The sequence below is a fragment of the Lonchura striata genome, chromosome 1, assembly GCF_050655825.1.
Source record: "Lonchura striata isolate lonStrDom1 chromosome 1, ASM5065582v1, whole genome shotgun sequence".
Classification (NCBI taxonomy): domain Eukaryota; kingdom Metazoa; phylum Chordata; class Aves; order Passeriformes; family Estrildidae; genus Lonchura; species Lonchura striata.
Window position 1 is genome coordinate 90,382,890 of NC_140703.1, and position 19,519 is coordinate 90,402,408.

A 19,519-nucleotide genomic window follows, 5' to 3' on the forward strand; every position below is an offset into this window, starting at 1 on the left:
TGGCATTGATTGAACAGGATGGGTTCTTTGCTAAGCCATAGTATCTTTATCCTTTAAAATTTATACACATTTAATTATACGGATGTATTAATCCAATCAGACACATACAGTTTCTTTTCAAGAAAATTTATATGCATTTTCTGCTTAAAATATTTGAAGCCAGTTATAGGCCATTCTTTTTTTCACTTAACCTTCTGATCAGTCCTTGTGTATATGAGTTGAGGGTTTTCTTGTAAAGCTTATTTGAATTTACTTTTCATTCATTATATACATTATTCAAGTAATGTAAAAGCTACCCGAACAGAACTATATTCCTTGAGATGGAAGTGATGAAATACAGATGCTTACAGTGTGTTCTATGCATAAAATGAGAGCAGTCAATAGGCCTGAATATTATGCAAAGAACACCAACCCACATTTTTAAAATACTCATATCATAACCTTACCTCTAAAATATATGCAAGCTCAAGCAAAGAAGGTCTGTGACATTCCTACAGATTTTATTGTACTTTAGATTCATTTCTGGAAGAATGTCATCTCTCTGCTGGTGATGCAATCTTCCTTCCTTTGAGATCAATGTAAACACTCCCACTGACATCAACGTAAATGTTCCTATTGACCGTGCTAAGAACAGCATCTGACTTGCTGTTCCTTTCTCATTGCAGATAGGAGTGTTACAGAGGGATGTTCATGCAGTGACACAGAGCTACTTGCTGATGCATAAGAGGGATCAATTTAGCTCAGTATTTTTTGGACACATTCAAGAGTTTTTCAAGTCTCTTTCTATAGATAGACAAACTTCAATGCGTAACAGATAGTTTACCAGATTACTGTGGGAAAATAATTTATTTAGACAAGAGTGGCTTCAAGGACAGACTTTCTCATATAGACTGCATTTTCAGAAACTGTTCTCAAGACTTGCTCATTGCTATTTTCTACTCCAACATATCAAGATGGTTCTTCACCTCAGGACCTGATCCAATAACCATGGAAGACCTGATATTAGGCTCCATACATCTTGGTTTGGGTGAGAAAGACCTGTTGTCTAACGTGGACATGAACCCTGTGAACTTTTTCATGTGATCATTTAAAAGCATGGATTAAGGTTGGAGTGCACGAAGTTTCCATGCAGGTTTTCTAAGAGTAGGAGCACTGTGATAGAAAAGAGACATACCCTGGTCATTGTTCATGGCAGCCATTTATAATGTGACACAGGGACCAGTGCCAAAGCCAAGAACACAGTGCATGATGTTGCTCTGCTTGCCTACATCCTTGGGGACCGTGATGATCACATCAAGTATTCAGTATTCCCTTCAAGAGGGGCTTAGTCGCATGAAAGATCAGCCACAGGTTTTAGTGGTAGTCTCTTAGAAGCATTTGTCCCTCATCAACTTGTCTTTTATTCTATTTGGCATATATAGCTTTTATCACCCACATTTTAAAACTAATTAGTACCATTATTTTTAACCGGGACTTCAAGTTACTGTACATAGTTCCATATGTCAAAATAGTTTTGTCATGCATGAATATTAGCAGATACCATGCAGGACATCTCCAGAAGAGTGTTCACTAGTCATCTGCTTTCAAAAAGCTGGGATAAAATTGTTTAATATAGTTTGATAAGACCTACAAAAACCTGCTATTTTGCTCCATAAAATGTGTTCTTTTTTGCAAACTATGTTTGCTGCTGTGGCTAGCAATCACTGAAAAGTCATCTGCATTTTGAATATTTTAACCCTAGTAGAAGAAATTAGAGAGATTAAGGGTTGCAAAAATACCATGGAGTACTTATACTATTTTCTCATATTCTAATATTGAAATTTGGACAGAATATGATATTTTGGTGGCTTACTTCTGTTTAGCATTAGTTTATAATTCAAATTTTTGGCCTTAAAAAGTATTGATATCCATTATTAACGTAAGTCTGTGGAAGGGTGGATGCCTCTGAAAATCAGAAAAGCTGAAAAAAGGCTACAAAGGAAGTAGAGGACCTCTTGGTATTTATTTCCAGCACTGAATAAAACCAGAAAACCTGGATTTGATCAATTTCTTTACTCCTTTCCTTAGATATACTTTACGTAGAAAGGTAGACTACAAGCAACATCTTGCTTTGACCCCAGATGGCCTTCCTGCACCTTTGTAAGACAACCAAAATCATGTCTGGTATTATTTGAAATTCAGAAACTTTTAATTTTGGCAGATTTGTTTGACTCTGTTTCTCCTTAAAGCCTGGGAGAATCCCTTGCCCTGGCTCTGTGGGACACAAGACCTTTTTTACTCCAGGGACTGAATGGAGACCCAGAAGGGCTCCTGCAGCTTTCTTGGTCTGTTGTACCATGGATTAGTGTATATGGCGATCCCAACCAGTGTTGGGGTTTGAGCCAGGTCAACAAAAGATGGGCTTCAATCAAATTTCAAGTATCTGATAATTTGAGATACTACCCTGAGCTTTCTGTTAAGGACAGGACCTGAGGGACTGGCCTGAAGTTGTGTCAGGGAAGGTTTAGGCTGGGTATTAGAAAAAGGCTCCTCCACCAGAGGGTGGCTGGACATAGGAACAGGCTCCCCAGGGAAGTGGTCACAGCACCAAGCTTGACAGAGTTCAAGAAGCATTTGGATAATACTCTCAGGCACAGGGTGTGACTCTTGGGGATGGTCCTGTGAGGGCCTGGGAGTTGGACTCAATCTTAGTGGGCTTCCTGCAACTCAGCTTATTCTGTGATTCTGTGATGTCGTGACTCTGTGATTCTGTGTGACAGGGATATCACTTTTAAAACATTATTCTTTTGACCACTTTTGGTTATCTAAAATGCCTGAGATAGCTGTTTCAGGCTTCTACATTCTTACTAAATTTGGTCAGAAGAATTACAGAAAATCACCTCCAGACCAGAAGGGGCATCTGTAAAAAATTAAAGAAAAATCACCTCCAGACCAGAAGAGGCATCTGTAAAAAATGGGCACCCCTTGCTTGCTTTAATGTACCTATTCCACACAGTCAGAAGTGGTCTGGGGATCACACCAGTTCCTTACTGGTAATCCACCAGTTTGTGCTGTGGGACAAGTAGAGCTATATGGTGGAAGCCCGTTCTTTAAATTATCAGACACTATACTTCAGCAAGTAGAAAAACAGAATAATCAAAATGATAATAGACAACTTCAAAAAGCAGTAGTCTAGTGGATAAAAAAGCAGGAAAGTGGTTTTATGCTAAGTTTGGGGCTGTATGCAGAGAAACCGCCAGACTGAGACCAAACCACAGGTCTGGTGGGACAGTGCAGCACTTCAGCATCTGCTACTGTAGATAGAAAAAGACTGAAAAATAAAATGGTTAGCAATAGAGAATTGTTATATTCCTGGGAGTATAAGTAGTAGAAGGAAAATACGACAAATACTGTTGAACCAATCTTTTTTTGGTGAAGACAGCAGTTGCCACACACACGTACCGCATGCATTTGGCAACAGATAAGCCAGATTCATCTAGCAGCTGCCAAATATCACTCTAACCGGAGCTACAAAAAGTACTGAGAGATTAGCTTCAGGCATTGCTGCACATGTGAGGTAAGTTGTGTATGAAAACCCAGAGGGGCAATTATTTACCTTTCTTTCACAGCATTTTCTCCTTTTTCAGACTTGCGTTACTTAGTTTTCAACTGAAGAAAGAAAGGAAGCACCTTCCACGAGGCATGCTTTTTGCTCTGTATGCTGTCACATTCCCATGTGTGAAGACATATTATCTATCTAGTAGTCCCAACTGTAACACCTGCTGCCACCCAGACAGTATCAAGGGGACTAACAGCATTAAATTGCTCTCTCTTCATTTCTGTGGTTGTGAGGTATAGTCATATGTCTATGTGCTTGTGCTTGTGCTACAAGCACAAACCATTCCTCTGCAGAAAGATACTTTTTCCATGAAAATATTAGGAACTTAGCTATTCTGACTCTGTGTAGCATTAAGGCTAGTCATGAGACCATGACAACACATCTTCCTTTGTCTGTAAATCTTTTTTTTCTACAAAGACAAAATTTGGCATCAGTGTTCATTGTGCGAGTGCTTTTTCTTTTTCTCCCACTTCTCAGGTTTAAAAAGCATAATAAGGAAGCACTAAAGAGGGCCAAATAATAGACGACTGATACAACAGATAGATATATCACAGGTGGAACAGCATAACTGCAGGGAAACTCAGAAATGCCAAGGCAAAAGCAGTAGGATGCATCAAAGGAAATAAACTCAGCTGATATCCCAACAAGTGGAAGAGGTAACTGCCTCTGCTAACACTGAATTCAAAAATAGCACATCCCTACCAAAGTAAGGAGTGGAAAAGCATGACTGCAAACTGTCTTCAGGAGCTTATCATTTTGGGATTGAAAACTATCACATTGCTGAGCTAAAAGAACTCTGAGCCAGTATAACACCAGTCCAGACAGATAGGCTTACACCCTCCCTGTCAGTGCTGAGATCTGTACGTGTAGAAACATATGTGGTCATTCCAGAATTACTTGGAGTGGTTCAGTCACCGAGTGAAATATGCAGGCGTCAAATAAAGACTGTCAAATCATAAGCAAGCAAGTGGGATCTCAGTCAGGTGGAGACCCCTGTAACCAAGTCAGAAGGCTGCTGAAAGAGCCTGTGAAGTCAATAACAGGGCTAAATTAGTAGTCTCAGATCCTATTCTAGTTAAAAGCAGCCAGTTCTAGCCTGATTAGATATGCAATGTCACAACAGCCAGTGTGATGACACAGAATGCAAATCAGGGTAAAAAAAATTTGTAAAAGTCCAATCCTTATTTCTGTTTTCTGCTTCTTATATGCTGTTTATTGTAACACTTAACATGTAGAAACCACATCATTTTTGTATCCTTATTTTTCTTAATGGCATATACAATGACAATGACATTGCTAGCAATAATATTTATTACATTTCAGATCATGGCAGTCTTATTTGGTTATTGTCAGCATTATATCCTAGAAATTCAAACCTCCTGATTGCCTTGGGGACATCTTTTTACCTTCATCCTTACAATTGAGTGCTGCATTTGTACAGTGCTTGAGATTTCTTGGGCTTTTTAAGTGGAGTTTCCTCTGTGCTTTGCATTTTATTTTTTCCATCTCTTCTTTTGAATATGGTAGTGGTCAGATAGAGGATAATGAAGATTTTGCTAGAACATGATGTTGCTCAGAAAAAGATCATTAATGGGACATGCTGGAGAAGTTACAGACAACTAAGCAAAGTTTTTCACGTAAGGTCATGCATCAACATGCAGAGTTTATTCATGAAATTTTGAAATTCATTTTAATTTTGTTCAGCTTCTCTTAGTGTCACCCCAGATAAGATCCGTGTGATGAACACAACCTCCTTTCTTCCACTCTTCTTATTCATCATCATGACAATAGCAATACCATTTTCTCTTTCTTACTGGATTAGAGGGAAAACAGCTTGATTCACATTTGTGTAGGTGAAGGGAAAGACAAGTCAGAGATGTTTTTTGCCCAGGGCCATGGATTCTGAGGTAGATCTGAAGTTTCTAATAGCTTTTGTCACCAGGATATGAAACCTGAAGTTTTTATGTGGCTTTTGTAAGGATTCTGAGTATTCCACTTCATATTTGCTCCTTCTCCCCCACAGTTTCATGGTTTCAGAGTGATAACATCACAGCCTTGTAGATGAAGGTGATCCTATAGGTAGAGGCACAGAGATTTCATATCATATTGAGAGGTTTAAATATCAAGATGGAGACCTTGAAGTGGATAAATGTGGCAATTTGCTTCGTTAAGCAGATATTTTGTCATGTTTTCCCTCATGTGGAGGTTTTTCAGGTCGTACGGCTTAATTTCTAGGTCTGAGTTGCAGTAATGCAGTCTGGAGGTCACTAATGCAGGGATAACTGTACGGTGTGATTACTGTGCCAATTGCCATGTAGCTGTGACTCCAGGAGAAAGTGGCTATTTGAACACAGGGTAGCATCAAGGAATCAAAAGGGATCTGAGAGCGAGAGAGAGAGGCTCTTTTCTCATTATATTTGTGTACCAACTTGAAGAAATAATTTATTTAAAGACAAATAGTTCTGTTAAACTTGTTTATTTACCATATTTATATGGGACACCTATAGCTACAATGATAGAATATTAAAAAGTACTTGTCCTTTTTTTAATTTCAGTTTTTGTACATTTCTTAAAATTTTGTCTGCAATTTATTTTTACTTTTCTATTTTAGCAGGTAACGTTCTTATTTTTATTATGTACACCTTACATGTAAACTCTTTTGGGATGAAAATATTTTCTCTCCTTGTTTTCCTGTTGGAAAATGTGATGCCTGAAACCATAAACTTTATTGAGAAGTTTCAGTCACTTATATTATTAATATATTTTAAAGACCCTTATGCCATTTCAATGATTGGATTGCATTTCAAAGTCAACAACATCCTTTCTCACTTCGTTTTCAAGAAGTTCAGCACACGTTAAGATTTGTAAAACCTGTTCTGGAGATTTACAGGAGTAAGACACCAAATGACTGAAGGAGGCAATAATCTTTCATATGATCTAATATCCTGTAGCTGTTTATTTCTGATGGGTACAGAGAAGAGGGAAATTTATTAATTAATTGTAAGAGTGCAGTGAGGGCATAGCTTGTAGACTCCCATTCAGTGCAGCTGGGAGTCTTGATCAGGATGTTTTTATTCATTACTCTGGGTCTTCATCAGCTGATGAAACTAATTTTTTTTTTTCATCAGCTGATTAAGATTCAAGATAATGAATTGAAACATGCCAGAAGTAATTCCCTCCAGGACTGGAGAGAGGATGTTAAGTTGCTTGTGCATGTATTTAGAAGAAACCACAAGAAGCATAGACTCCCCAGTTTCATTTTAACTGGTGAAAAAAGTGAGAGCTTTACACACACCTAAGAAATAGAAAACAGTCCCAAACTAGAGGACAGAGAAGATTATCATATTTCAAGCAGAATAGGAGAAGAAACAAGACAGGTAAAGAAACAGTAGCAAAGTGCACTCAAGGGAAGAATTATTGCATGTGGATAAACAAAGTTAGGGAAATATAAATTCCAAGTATTTTGGGCTTATTATTAAAGCAGCAAAAATTCTTCAGAATACTTTTGATCTTTTCTTTCTCTGTCTTGCAGTAAGTGTATGTTACCTAAAATCATAGAAGTTTTTTACAACAAATTTTTTACTTCATTTGAAAGTTTACTGTGTTGCTAAGTGTTGACTTTGACGGAGGAGATCTTTCCATTCAGCTTGAAAACCTTTGCTGTCAATATACACAAATTCCACTATATGTTTTCTTTTGGGAAACATTTGAAAGATTTACTTCCTATGGGTTTTTTTTAACACTCAGTTTGAATGGGGGGGTTTTGTTTGTTTGTTTTCTGACAGAGTTGTGGCTTTAAGCTGAACAGCAGGTGGGAAGGGAGATAGGAAGGAACAAGCAGGACTTGTACTGGGGTTGTAGTCTGGCCAACAGTTCACTGCTCAGTTACAGTTAATGGGGTGAAAAGCTGTGATAAGGCATGTGATCAGAATAGTTAATATACTGTTCCTTCAGATAGCTGAATTCAGGGCTTCCTAAATGTGGTTTATTATTACAGAAGTTGAAAAAGGAGTAGTCTCAGAATAGGAGCCAAGTTTTTTAATGTATCCACAGAAATGTCAGCATTATTTTAGCAAGTGATTCATAATATCTGTAATACAAAATCTTGTAGTTTGTATGTTGCATTTTATATGGTAACTGGCAAATTATAGTATAGCATAAACTGAAAGTTAATGATTTGTACTGTGTATCATGGCTGTGATCCCAATGTCTTTAAACCACAAGAACTGGAAGTATGCAGCAATTTTAAATGCAAGGCTCTGTTACCAGAAAAGTGGCTGAACTCTTACATGTATGATTAAGGATCACTTCTCCCTGCAGAACGCAGCTGATCTTCATGTTTCTAAAATAATCTTCTTGCTGGAACACTATTTTACGATTGCATACAAGGTTTTGGGAAAAGGCAAAGTGCTGCAGAGCTGAAAACATTTATTTTTTACTTGTCTCCCCACGGACATATCTTTCCTGTAACAATTTCTAAACTGTCAGCTTTTCCAGGCACTATCAGTAGGCATATTAGAAAGCAGGAACTACTAGTATTGTGCAATTTACAATGTGCAATTGAAGCAGAGCAATTGTCATACAATCTATAAAGAATAATAAGCATCTTCAAAGAGGGTCTTAATTGCTGCATGATTTACTACATGGAGAATACCTTCTCTTTTGTGTTTGGAAGTATTTTGCTGCAGGAGAAACCTTTTTAGCCAGTCTTTTATAGGCCAGTCTTTGCTTTGGTAGCATGCATTTACTAGCTGTATAATTGGTGGCACAGTTCTTCTATCATAAACATTGTTATCAGTTAATTAAACTTGAAATGGAGCTTTGTTCCACAACATGTTTTGTCAGATTGTTTTCCTTATTTATTTATCATCATAAAATTTTATTTTATGACTGGCAGCTTCTCAGCCCTCCAATAATAATATAAATCAAAACAAGATTTTAGTCTTCATGCAATTTCCTTTTGGTCTCAAAATATGAAACCAGATGTTTTGGGCATGCTAAAGAGGCTTTTCATCTTTTTTTAGATTCTTTCAATGCAGTCAAAGTAAATGCATTTTTAAAACCAACTTATGAAAGTTAAATTTCCTTTGTTCGCCTGGGTGTAGTCTGGTTTGCATTGTTGCAGCAGCAATGAGAGACCTTCCAGATAACACACAGAATGCCATTGAAGAATTACACATGTGTGTCTCAAACCTCAGACAATGCAGGAACTGTATTAATAGCAGATCAGTAGATTTATATTATAGTTTAAAACATTGTGAACTCATTTTCTTTTTTTCTTTTTTTCTTTTTTTTTTTTTTTTAAGGACTTAGGAAACTTTTAAAGGAAGGTTGGACTACAGGACATCTCTATGTGCATCCTGCAGTTTGTATACAGTAAGTGCTAACCTACAGTATTTGCTCACATATCTAGCAGCTTTATTTCTAAGTTGAAACAGATTTTTTTATGATGCCCTAACGAATTCTCATCAGTATTTCCTTTAAGCAGTGAATCCTTTTTCAGTAGACATTAGATCTGGGCCTAAGGCTATTACTAAAGGACCTAAACATTCCCAGGTGGGCTCCTCTTCAATAACAGAAGCCTTGAAGGGATTTACTGATACTGAAAAGAATAAGAAGTAATAAACAGGAACTGGAGCAAAGTGGGACAGTTTTTATGAACATTTGCATGCCAGTCATCAGAACTCTCCACCCTATCAGAATAATTCTGGCTTCTTACACCTGAAAGCAAACAGAAAGGCTTGGGCAGGCTTGTGCACAGTGGTGTGTACTGGGGTGGTTTGGGGTTTTTTGTCTGCTTTACAAACAGGGAATGCAGAAGGACTTCTATGAATCAGCCTCCACTTTATCAGTGCAAGAAGGGAGCAGACAGTTCCCATTAACCCTGCTCTGGTCTCAGGCATAAGACAAATCATAAGTTTTATAGTGAGACGTATTCTTAACCCCACAAAATTGGAAGTGAAACTGGGTGCTACACAAATTGCAGAAGAGATGCACATTTGCTTACTTGTGGCACCTGTTAATTCTGTGAACCTGGTTTATTCAGAAAAAAATATGTTGAGAAGTAGGCATGTTACTACAAAATAGTAGAAAAATGGAGCCTGAAAATTGAAATTAATATAAATGTTATCACTGCAGCTGGTCACTTTATTTACTTGTTCAGATTTTCTGTTTTCATTTTTGGTGAACTTTAATTCATTTTGCTTGGTTTTGAAATCAAATGTGTACCTGAAAAAGACATATGAAATTTACTGCAAATGAAATTTAGGGCAGAAATTTCCCACAAAAATTATGTGTTTTTACTGCTGTGAAAGAGTATCTGACTCCTTACTTCAATCCTATTCCTATCTGTACTTTTGAATGGTAAAAGGTAATGAACACCTGGGTCTAGAGTAAAAGAGAACGAGTTTCCAAACAAGACCTAACCAGAGGAGACAAAAAACAATGCCTAAGTGATGGGGATGGAAAAAATTTGGTCAGGATGGAGACTGTCTGGAAGAAATATTTTTCTTTGAGTTGGAAGAAATGGGAGAGGTGAATGGAAGGAATAGATAATAGTCATATTTTTAAGTGTTCTGTTCTTTAAGATAGGAGATAAAATGTCTCAGTGACAAAAACAAAAGTGCAGAAATGTAGCTTGCTGGGAGTGAATTAATTAACAGAAATAAAATTAAGTGGAAGAGAAGGTAAATGTGGATGGACAGGTAGTTTTCTGAGCTTTGAGTTTTCAGTGTTTTTATATAAAGAATGACATGCAAATGAAACACTGCTTAGTGACTCATCTTTTGTGTAAAGCTACCATCATCTTCTCCCCTCTAAGAGTCAACTGATTGTTATTTATTTAGGGAAGTGCTTGTGAGGAAGAAACTGGGAAGAGGCATAACTGGGAGAGTTAAGTAAAACATCTTTATAAATGCAAGCTTGGATGATTTTCTGGCAAGAATACAGTACAGGCAGTAGGTACTTACTGGCTTCTGGCATTTATTTTCAGTGAAGGAATGCATCCATAGAAATGGCTGGAAATAAGAACCACTTCATTACCTTGTATGAAACTTCTACTATTTAAACATGAACTGCAGGACAGGACCAGTTCATCTACCCTTAGAACAGCTTGAAATACTTCTGTATTTACTTTGTTGATTCCCTCAATAAAATAACTGCCTTAGGTATCATGATATTGTAAAGGATGAGTAGGCAGCTTCACTGGCTATTAAACTTCAAATATTTTATCCATCTTTCCTCATTCCACTTCTTTGTCATCCCATAGAGGTCCCACTATTGCAAAGAAGCCACAAACATGCAGACTGATTGCAGATACGAGAAATTCCTCTTTACCCACATTAATATGGAAGGATATTTAGTTATATAGGATATCTTCTATGTGATCTACTTACAACATTTTTTAAACTATGAAATAAGAAGCAAAGAATGCATCTTTTTCATGAGTTTGCTTGCAACTTTTTGAATACATCACCAAGCTGTAAGGCTTTCCTTGTAAGGGGGGTTACCTCCTGATTAATTTGTAAGGTGGTTTCTACCACCCCTTATCCTGTCCCCCAAATTCACTGCAATACCCCATGCAACACTGCTTTATTTAGGCCAGTAAATGGCACCATATTCTAACCCTGTGTTGTGGTATGCAGACAAATCCAGTGCAACTTTGTTGTTGGTTACTGGTGTAAAGAAATAGGGAAGATGTGTATGGGTGAGAGCCATTGAATGCCTGCAACACATCAGAAAGTGTATACTCAGTTTATGAAAGGTTCCACTAGAGTCTTGCTGAATACACACTGTTGAGATTTGACATTAACCACCTTCATTTATCATAATAAACAGACAAATTTTCCACTTGAAGTATCAAATCTTATTTTTTAATAAGAAACAACTATGTTTATCACAGCTTTCTGAATTCACTGCTCAGATATCAGACTAGATTCATAATGTTTTGATATTGTCCAGAAGATGTATGTTTTCTTTCTCGAGTCCATTCCTTTTCCACTTTGCAAGAGTCAAATAAGCCTTAACAAATACCTCCTGTCTTGTGGTGGTAGGTCAGATACCTGTGTTATATAAATCTTTATGCTGAGAGTTTATGACATTTTAAACTTAGAGCTTCATTCAACTTGATGCCTTTGGCAGCAGCCAATTATAACATTAAACAGTTCACAGAACTTAACCTAAGACCTAAAATTATATAATTTTTGTAATGACTGATTTGCACCTCTCCCAGTTCATTTCGAGCAATTCAGTTCAAAAGTCTTACCCTCCCTTTTAATTTGAAACTCCAATGTCTCTATTCTTCTACTGTATCTACTTATTAAAAATTACCAATTAAAAAAAAAATAAAAAACAATGGGAATTGCAGGAGCTATATGATTGGCCATGTGCATGCTAGTGGAACAAAAAGAATGGAAAATTGTTGCTGTTGCTCAAGAGGCCAAAGAATGAGAGGCATTTTTGACTGTATTATATTAATTAAAACTATGATAAAAGAGCTATTGCAATTGTGCACTCTCAGCATGATAAAAGATGGAGTTTGATGCTATGTAGATCTCCATAGTGAAAACCTGAACACTGGATGGTGCCTAGTTTTTTCCTCAAGGTACAATAGTCTTATTTTCCGCTGTCCTTCTGGAGACTCAGTGGCTCTAGAAGGCTGTGATAGACAAGAAGTCAAGATAAACAAAGCAAAGGTTTGCAAGTCACTTAGAATTATCCCCTGAAGTGCCCCTGACAAAAGTAAATGGGAGAGGAAGTTCTGGGTGGGAATGTAAATAAAAGAAACAAATTTTCTGAAAGCACAGAAACACTAAAACAGAAAATAAAGGATTTGTTTACAATTTTAAGGTAAAACAGGTTGCAAAGACCAAGCCACAGAGGAAATGGGGATAGGACAAGACATACAGTTCCTTGAAATATGGAGCAGCAGCAAAAGATGAAGAGAGAAAAATATATACACTTCAAATTAGAAAATGAAGCAGCCAGAAAAGACTTCTGTGTACCACTATAAGTATACCTAACCCTCTCTTCTGAAATTTAAAATTACCTTTCCCTTTCCCAACAGTGTCATCAGATTCTGCCATAACAGACAGAGCTAATTCCAGTACCCAGATTTTAAAATTAGTTTTAGCCCAAAGAGTTTATATGGCAAAGTATAGCTTTGCTATAAAATAGGCTGCATGGAAAAGAAGACCGAGAGGTAGGAGGTTATTAACAGGATAGAAGGAGTTGTAACGCTTTGCATTCGGAAGTATCAGCTTGATAGCACTTGTTTGTCAAATATGCTTCAATAGGGTTTGAAACTTAGTTTGAACACCTGCAGCACATAGTTTGCCATTTCTTGGTTAAAATACATTGCATCTTGTTTAAAATAATGCAGTGTCTCAAGTACCTGGGAGTCATACTGAGGAGAGAGAACCCCCCCCCCCCTTTTTAAATATTTACCACTTGAGTCCTGAATATCTGCAATTAGCTAAGAATGGTGATGTCAGTGGACACTTCCCAAGGTTAGCTGCCTCAGTATTTGTACAGATCTAATCTGAAGTCTTTTCTTGAGAAGAGGAACACATCCAAACTCAACAAATTGTCATTGACAAATGACCATAGCAGTCTAAGGATAAAAGAAGGGCAAGTATTCAATAAAGAAAGAGAACATGAACATGAGCATTAACAGAATGAACCCGACCTATTTAGTGTGTTTAACCCTCTGTGATTTTTCAAACTTGGATTATTTATTAGCAAGTAAAACTAAAGATCTTTGGTTAGTTCTCACAATTTAGATAACAAAAAGCTGCAATTTAACTGCATGAAGGTTTTTTAGTTATTTGTGAGTTAAGTTGAAGTTTTTTGTCTCTGAAAGGTTGAGGAAGGCTCTGTGCAGTGTTAGAGTCCAATGCTTTATGGGTGACATGCTGGTCTGTGTTAAATTGCTCAATTAGTGAGTCACATCAGTCACATGAGATTTGCCATCCCTACACTTTATCGTGGAAAGGACAATGCCAAACTGCCCCAGTCTTACAGGCCCTATTGCATTGAACAGCCAGGACACATGAATATGAGGGGAAAAAGCTTGGGGTTTTAATCACTGCCTGATAGCAAGAGGCTCAGAGTAGGTACAAGGGGCACGTTACAAGAAGATGATCTCTGGAGGACTCACCTGCTTGTCTGGAAGGAAGGGGCTGACAAATAGCCATGGCCGGGAGGTGTTAAACAAGGCAGGGCAACATGGGGCAAAGCGACAATGAGCAAAACTGAACCTGGAAGCCTAAAAATGAGATTCAGTTTTTCAATGACTTCTATCCAGAGTCCTTCATTGAAGCAGAAAACTAGATGAAGAAATCTAGCTGATTAAAATTAGCTGACATAACCGTGCAGTTCATCTTCTGAGGTCGGTGTATGAACTACCGTGTTTATTTTTCAGCAGAACAAAATGAGAGTGCTGTTCTTTGATGCCGATTCACTGGTATACCAGATATAGGCAAACAAGACAAATGAGAAGTCTAGGTGGGGTATAGGGTGTAGGTGTGTTGTGGATAGATCTAGAGTACAAGCTTCCTGCAGTTACCAAGCCTACCAAGGAACATACACAGAAAGGTTTCTTCTGTTTGGAGGCAGAATAGTGGAGGCTCTTACCTGCTTCTGTAATTTACAGAACTGTTCAAAATACTCATAATGGAACAGTTTTGTGATTTTGGCAATCATTCAATATTCAATATAGACTTTTAGACTTTTTTTTCCTTTGATGCCAATCTTTTTCTTTTTTTTTTCAAGTTAAGCATATTTATAAAATGTTAATATATTAACCCTATTAAGATAACCTGTTTAAATCTACTCTCCAGAATGAAATTGAACAGGAAAAAAAACAGGTTGAAAAAAAAGGGAAAAAAAGTATAAAAAAGGAACAATTTCTTCACTTCATTTTTTTTGAAAAACGTTTTTTGCCAGACTCCTTCGAAAGTGCACTGGACACTAGTCAAACAAATGCTTATACACGTCTTCATATTATTAAATACATATAAATTTATCAAAGAAAAGTTGCTTATAAATCATCAGTTTTGATGAAATTTTAAACCATTTCATTAACAGTATTTTCCTATATCATGTATGAAAAGTCTGTGTCTCAGAATGTCACACAGAATTCTTTGTTTGGAATAACTGCTTGTGATATAAATCTACAAATTTTTAAATGTCGAAAGGCATGATGATTTCATTAAGGACTGCACAAGACTACCCATTGACTCTATTTACAGAACACTAAGTCTATAGAGCCCTGTATCTGTGGGATGAAATGCTGAAAAGAAGGCAGATTTAATTGTCTTTTTTTTTTCAGTGTTGACTGTTTACTTTCTGTTCACTGAAGCTCAGAGTAGTTAGCAGTCTATGTAAATATGCATTTATTCTAAAGCTCATATTTAATACAGTTAAAAAAAAAAACTCCAATCTGCATCTGCAGTATATTCAGTAGAAAGTAGTGTTATTGAACAGTAGCATGGTAAGTAATGATATTCAAGAATTTTTTTCCCCAGCTATCAATTTTTAAGAAAAGAGAAAGGAAATCCATATATTGTGCTAGTGACAAAACAATATGCAGTCATTTCAGGGGGGAGGGTCTCTTTATTAGAAAGAAACATACTTTAATTAGAAGAAATATGTTAATTTCAATAGCATATTCTTCATATCTCTGCCCCTAAAAATCTTTGCACACACCTACATTCTTTTTATGGACAGTACAAAGGAGGATAATAGATGCCTATAAAAGTAACTAGTGAAATTCTGCATTAGGATAATCTGTCACCCATTTCCATTTTTTCTGAAGAAAGCAAGCATAATCAAAAGCCTAAATGACAAAGAGTTGACAGTAAGATTCTGTAGTAAATGATTCCAGAGTCGCTGGCCTGCGGAGATGCTGAAGAAGTCCCCAGCAGACCTGATTAATTCCAGTTTCTCCAGCTGCCAGGGGAGCAGAGGCTAAGCAGTTTCACAGAGAGGAGCCTATTACCACTACTAGGCTGAAATAGATCTAATCAACTCACAGCCGCTCAAAAGAAAACTTTACAGGTTTAGCTCACTAAGGCAGCGCTTTAAAATGATGACTACAAAGGATCATGGGAGTCTGAAAGCATTTAGTCTTTATTGCAGCTCAAGGAAATTTTCTGCTGTGGTTAGGCCATGCTAATTTACTGAACATGACAATGCCTCCCAGATTGTATGACATCATTTCAATAATGGCTCTCGTCCTCTTAGTTAAATATTTCTACTACTACTTTTTAAATTCTCAATACTTCATTTATTGGAATACCATCTATCTTAGTATTAATTAGGTTTACCCTTCTAAATCTATGAGCTAATCTGCTTAATCATTCAGTTTGAATGATGATACTGCATAACTTGCCATGGCCCTGTCAGAAAAATTGTATTTATGTTAATTTATTTTTGTCATTTTCATAGAATGAATCTCTAGAAGTATTCTGTACTTAAGCTGTAAATTTTGTATCAATTGTGCACTGCTGCAAACAGTGCATAAGCTTCATAATTAATAATTTGAATTATTTTAAGAAAAAAATTTCAACAGCTTTAGCTTGAGTATTACTTATTTGGATTGACAACAATTACACATTCAAAACAAAAAGCCTTCAAAACTTTTTTTTTTTCATGTTTTTATTTGTTGCTGAGGGTGTTTTTTTTTTTTAAGACCTCCAGTCCCCAGGGAGAATGGTAAATAATGAAATACAGATGTAAATTTTTAGATTAAGAAAATAATTCCATCAACTCTTTCTCAGTATTCAATTGAAAAACCTTCCTTAACAGAAAAAGTCTGTTTTTAAAAAAACAATCAATGTTTAGAAACTCCAAGCATAAGTAGTTGTATGATACAATGCTCTAAAGATGTAATGCAATATGGGCACAGCTTGCAATGCAGCTCTTTAATGACAGGTAGTACATAATTATTTGATCAGTCCACCAAGTGATTTAAGGAAGATGCACACAGCAGAATGGCATTTGGAAAAAGTGAGTTACTTGTGACCCTGATGGGGAAGAGGGAGCAATGAAAAAGCAGCAGTGAATCATGTTGTGGAGGCTGGCTTCCAGGGGTGGGAGCCGAGATGTCGCTGGAAGCTGCCTCTGGCCTAAATACAGCCCAGCTCACTCTGCCCCTCCCGGGTTTGCAGCTGCCCTGTATGTGGCTGCTTTTGTGAACAAGCTGCACATTTGCAATTCGTGGCACAGTGGAAAAGTGTTGTGTGTTGGGAATAGCACCCTTTGCAAGCATTTCAGTGTGAGGTTAAAAGGCAATGGAAACTGAGCTCATGTGTCTCAGGAACACAATGACTGAGGTTCAACATCTCACACCAGCAAAAGTCCCTGGGAAAAATGCTAGAAACAGAGCAAAACTTGTCTGTTTTACAAAATTTATGTCATACAAAAAACATATCTGATGTATCTTTCAGCCAGTATAAAAAATCCAACATTCTTCTATCTACTTCCGTGTCTTTTTTATTGCAAACATAGAACTTCTGGGAGTTAACTAGTGAAATAAAAAAACTGTCTTCAACAGCCAGTGATCCACTGCTCAATAGATATATGAGGAATCGACAAAAAGGAGAGAGAAGGATTTATTCCACACAGTTTCTTGCACATCTTTTGAAACTATTTTAATAAGTTACTGGAAAATGGGAATAGGGTACTGGTTTAAGGCAGCAGTTTAAGTAATTTCTGGAATAGAAGGAAAAAGCCTAAAGTTTCCTTTATCACTCATTCTTTGTCCCATGACTTTTCTGGAAATTGGAGAGAAATGTACTGGACATTCTGGACACTGAGTTGCAGAGGAAATGTGACAAGAACAAATTTTTTCCGAGTGCAGAAAAGTTGAAATGAGAAATGTTGGAGCACTGTGAGTACCAAAGGGTGAGCTGTCTATCTGTAATTTGGAGAGAGCAAAGTAATTTAGCCAGGATTGCGAACTGCAAGGCTTTCAATGTCCTCAGCTGAGTCTGTTGACCTGAGTCAGTGCACGGTAAAAGCTGGAATGCAAGAACAAACAAAAGGAGACACAAGGCAAGAAGAGGCTTAAGATCTGCACTGAATAAGAATTTCCAGCATTCATGAATGAAGGTAAACACAGTGAGATGAAAATATTACCCACCTGGAACAGCCTGTCCATTTTTGAGGTTGCTGAGGTTGTGAGAGTATTAAAACAGTGGGGATAAGAGTTAGTATGGATTCTCCCTGTTATACTTCAATCAAGAAACAGATAATAATTGGGAACATAACTATAATTTTCGCACTGTACGGATTCTTGCCGTTGCTTAATTTTTTCCCTAATTTGTTAATCGATACAGGCCTTCTCTGAGTTCTCTGAGAAGCAATTCCAGTTGAAGCTACAGACTCAAGAAAATGCTTTGAGAACTCATATTTTTCTTTTATTAGTGGCCTCTCAAAAGCACATATTGCTGAATTAGATTACTAACATAATATTTCTCCTGTCTGTTCTTTCTCTGCTCACTGGAGAGCTGTAACTGAAGGGGATCAATACTCCTCATGCTGCTCAAACATGCACACTCTCAAGTAAAGATTAGTGTGTTTTGGACCACAACACTACAAATATTTCCATCTGTTTCTAGCATTGAAGCTGTCATTCTCTTGCTTCCTGATTTTAAAGGTCTAAGTCGAAGTTCATTAATGTCAACAGAAAGTTTCCCATTCATTTTAATGGCCTTTGATCACGCCCCAGAAAGAACCATCACCAAAGGACTTGGTGATGGCTTAGAGAAAATATGGGCAGGGGACAATACCACAAGAGCTGCCTGTTTGAGAGCACCTGGTGTCATCTCCTTTTCCAGTAAAGCATGTGAACTACAATGAGGAGAAGAAAATATAGAAAAACTTTCAATTTGCTACAGCTCAAGTTGGTAACTGGTCAAGGTGCTGGAAAGGCAGCGGGTCCTCAGGATGGGTTCACTGCAGGGGAGGCTGTCAGGGTGGGACCTCTCAGCCAGGAACCGTCCCACCTTTGGTCATGCCAGCTCAGATCTGAAGCTGACCTTGGAGGACAAACCCCAAGAGGAGAGATGCCCACAGAGTGGAGCTTGTGGTGGGCTGTGCAGCACAGTGCCCGTTCCTGATAGTCTCTGCAGAGCGACACCTTGTTTATTATGCGTGTTGTGATGTTGCTAATGTGTATCCAGTGTCTCCAATCAATGTCATACATAGCACAATACCTTGTGAAGCAATAGAGCTGTCAACGAAGGAAGTGTAATGGACCACAATGGGAATTTCAATGCACAACAGGATCCATTACTGGAATGGTAATGCCAGGATCAAGGTGGAACAACAAATGTCAAATATAAATAGATGTCTGCATGTGTGTCTGTGTATGTGCACATTTATATTTATATAACCCTCATAAATACTTTTGTGTCCATAATATGTTTATACATGTATACATACACGCATATACAAGTTCTCAAAATACTCTGCACGTTATTTATTAACACAAGGTATGTGTTAATTTACCTCGGCCAGTGAAGTTTATTCTATGGGTTTTTTTTTTTCCCTGACAATGTTATGATATCATCTGTTAATATGTAAATGATCTATTATAAGCTGTTAAGATTTTGATGGGCTTTAAGGGATTGGTCTGGATGTATGAGAACAGAAGAAATGATGAAGGAGGCAAAGGTAGGACATGAGCATTATAAAAATAAAAATTAAAATGTGGCAAAGAAATTATCACACGAAATATGTTCTAAATGGAATCTGGATGACCAATGCAAAAGTTCTGTTTCCTAACATATACAAGATCTATAATAAAATGTCTTGCTTCCCTTTTCTTTTAGTTCTCCTTATGGACACTTCCAACTGAGAATAATACAATAATGTATCTACCACCCATCTGTCAAGGTTCTTATACTGGCACCTATG

The 19,519-nt window shown here is 37.2% G+C and overlaps 1 long non-coding RNA gene across 3 annotated transcripts in view; it reads left to right on the plus strand.

The window, feature by feature from the left end:
• LOC110474669 (uncharacterized) overlaps window positions 1–19,519 on the plus strand; it is a 409,027-nt gene that overhangs the window by 200,832 nt on the left and 188,676 nt on the right. For all 3 annotated transcript variants that reach the window (XR_014949702.1, XR_014949692.1, XR_014949698.1), the window contains one exon: window positions 8,905–8,974. This is a non-coding gene — a long non-coding RNA (uncharacterized LOC110474669). The remainder of the gene's footprint in view (window positions 1–8,904; window positions 8,975–19,519) is intronic.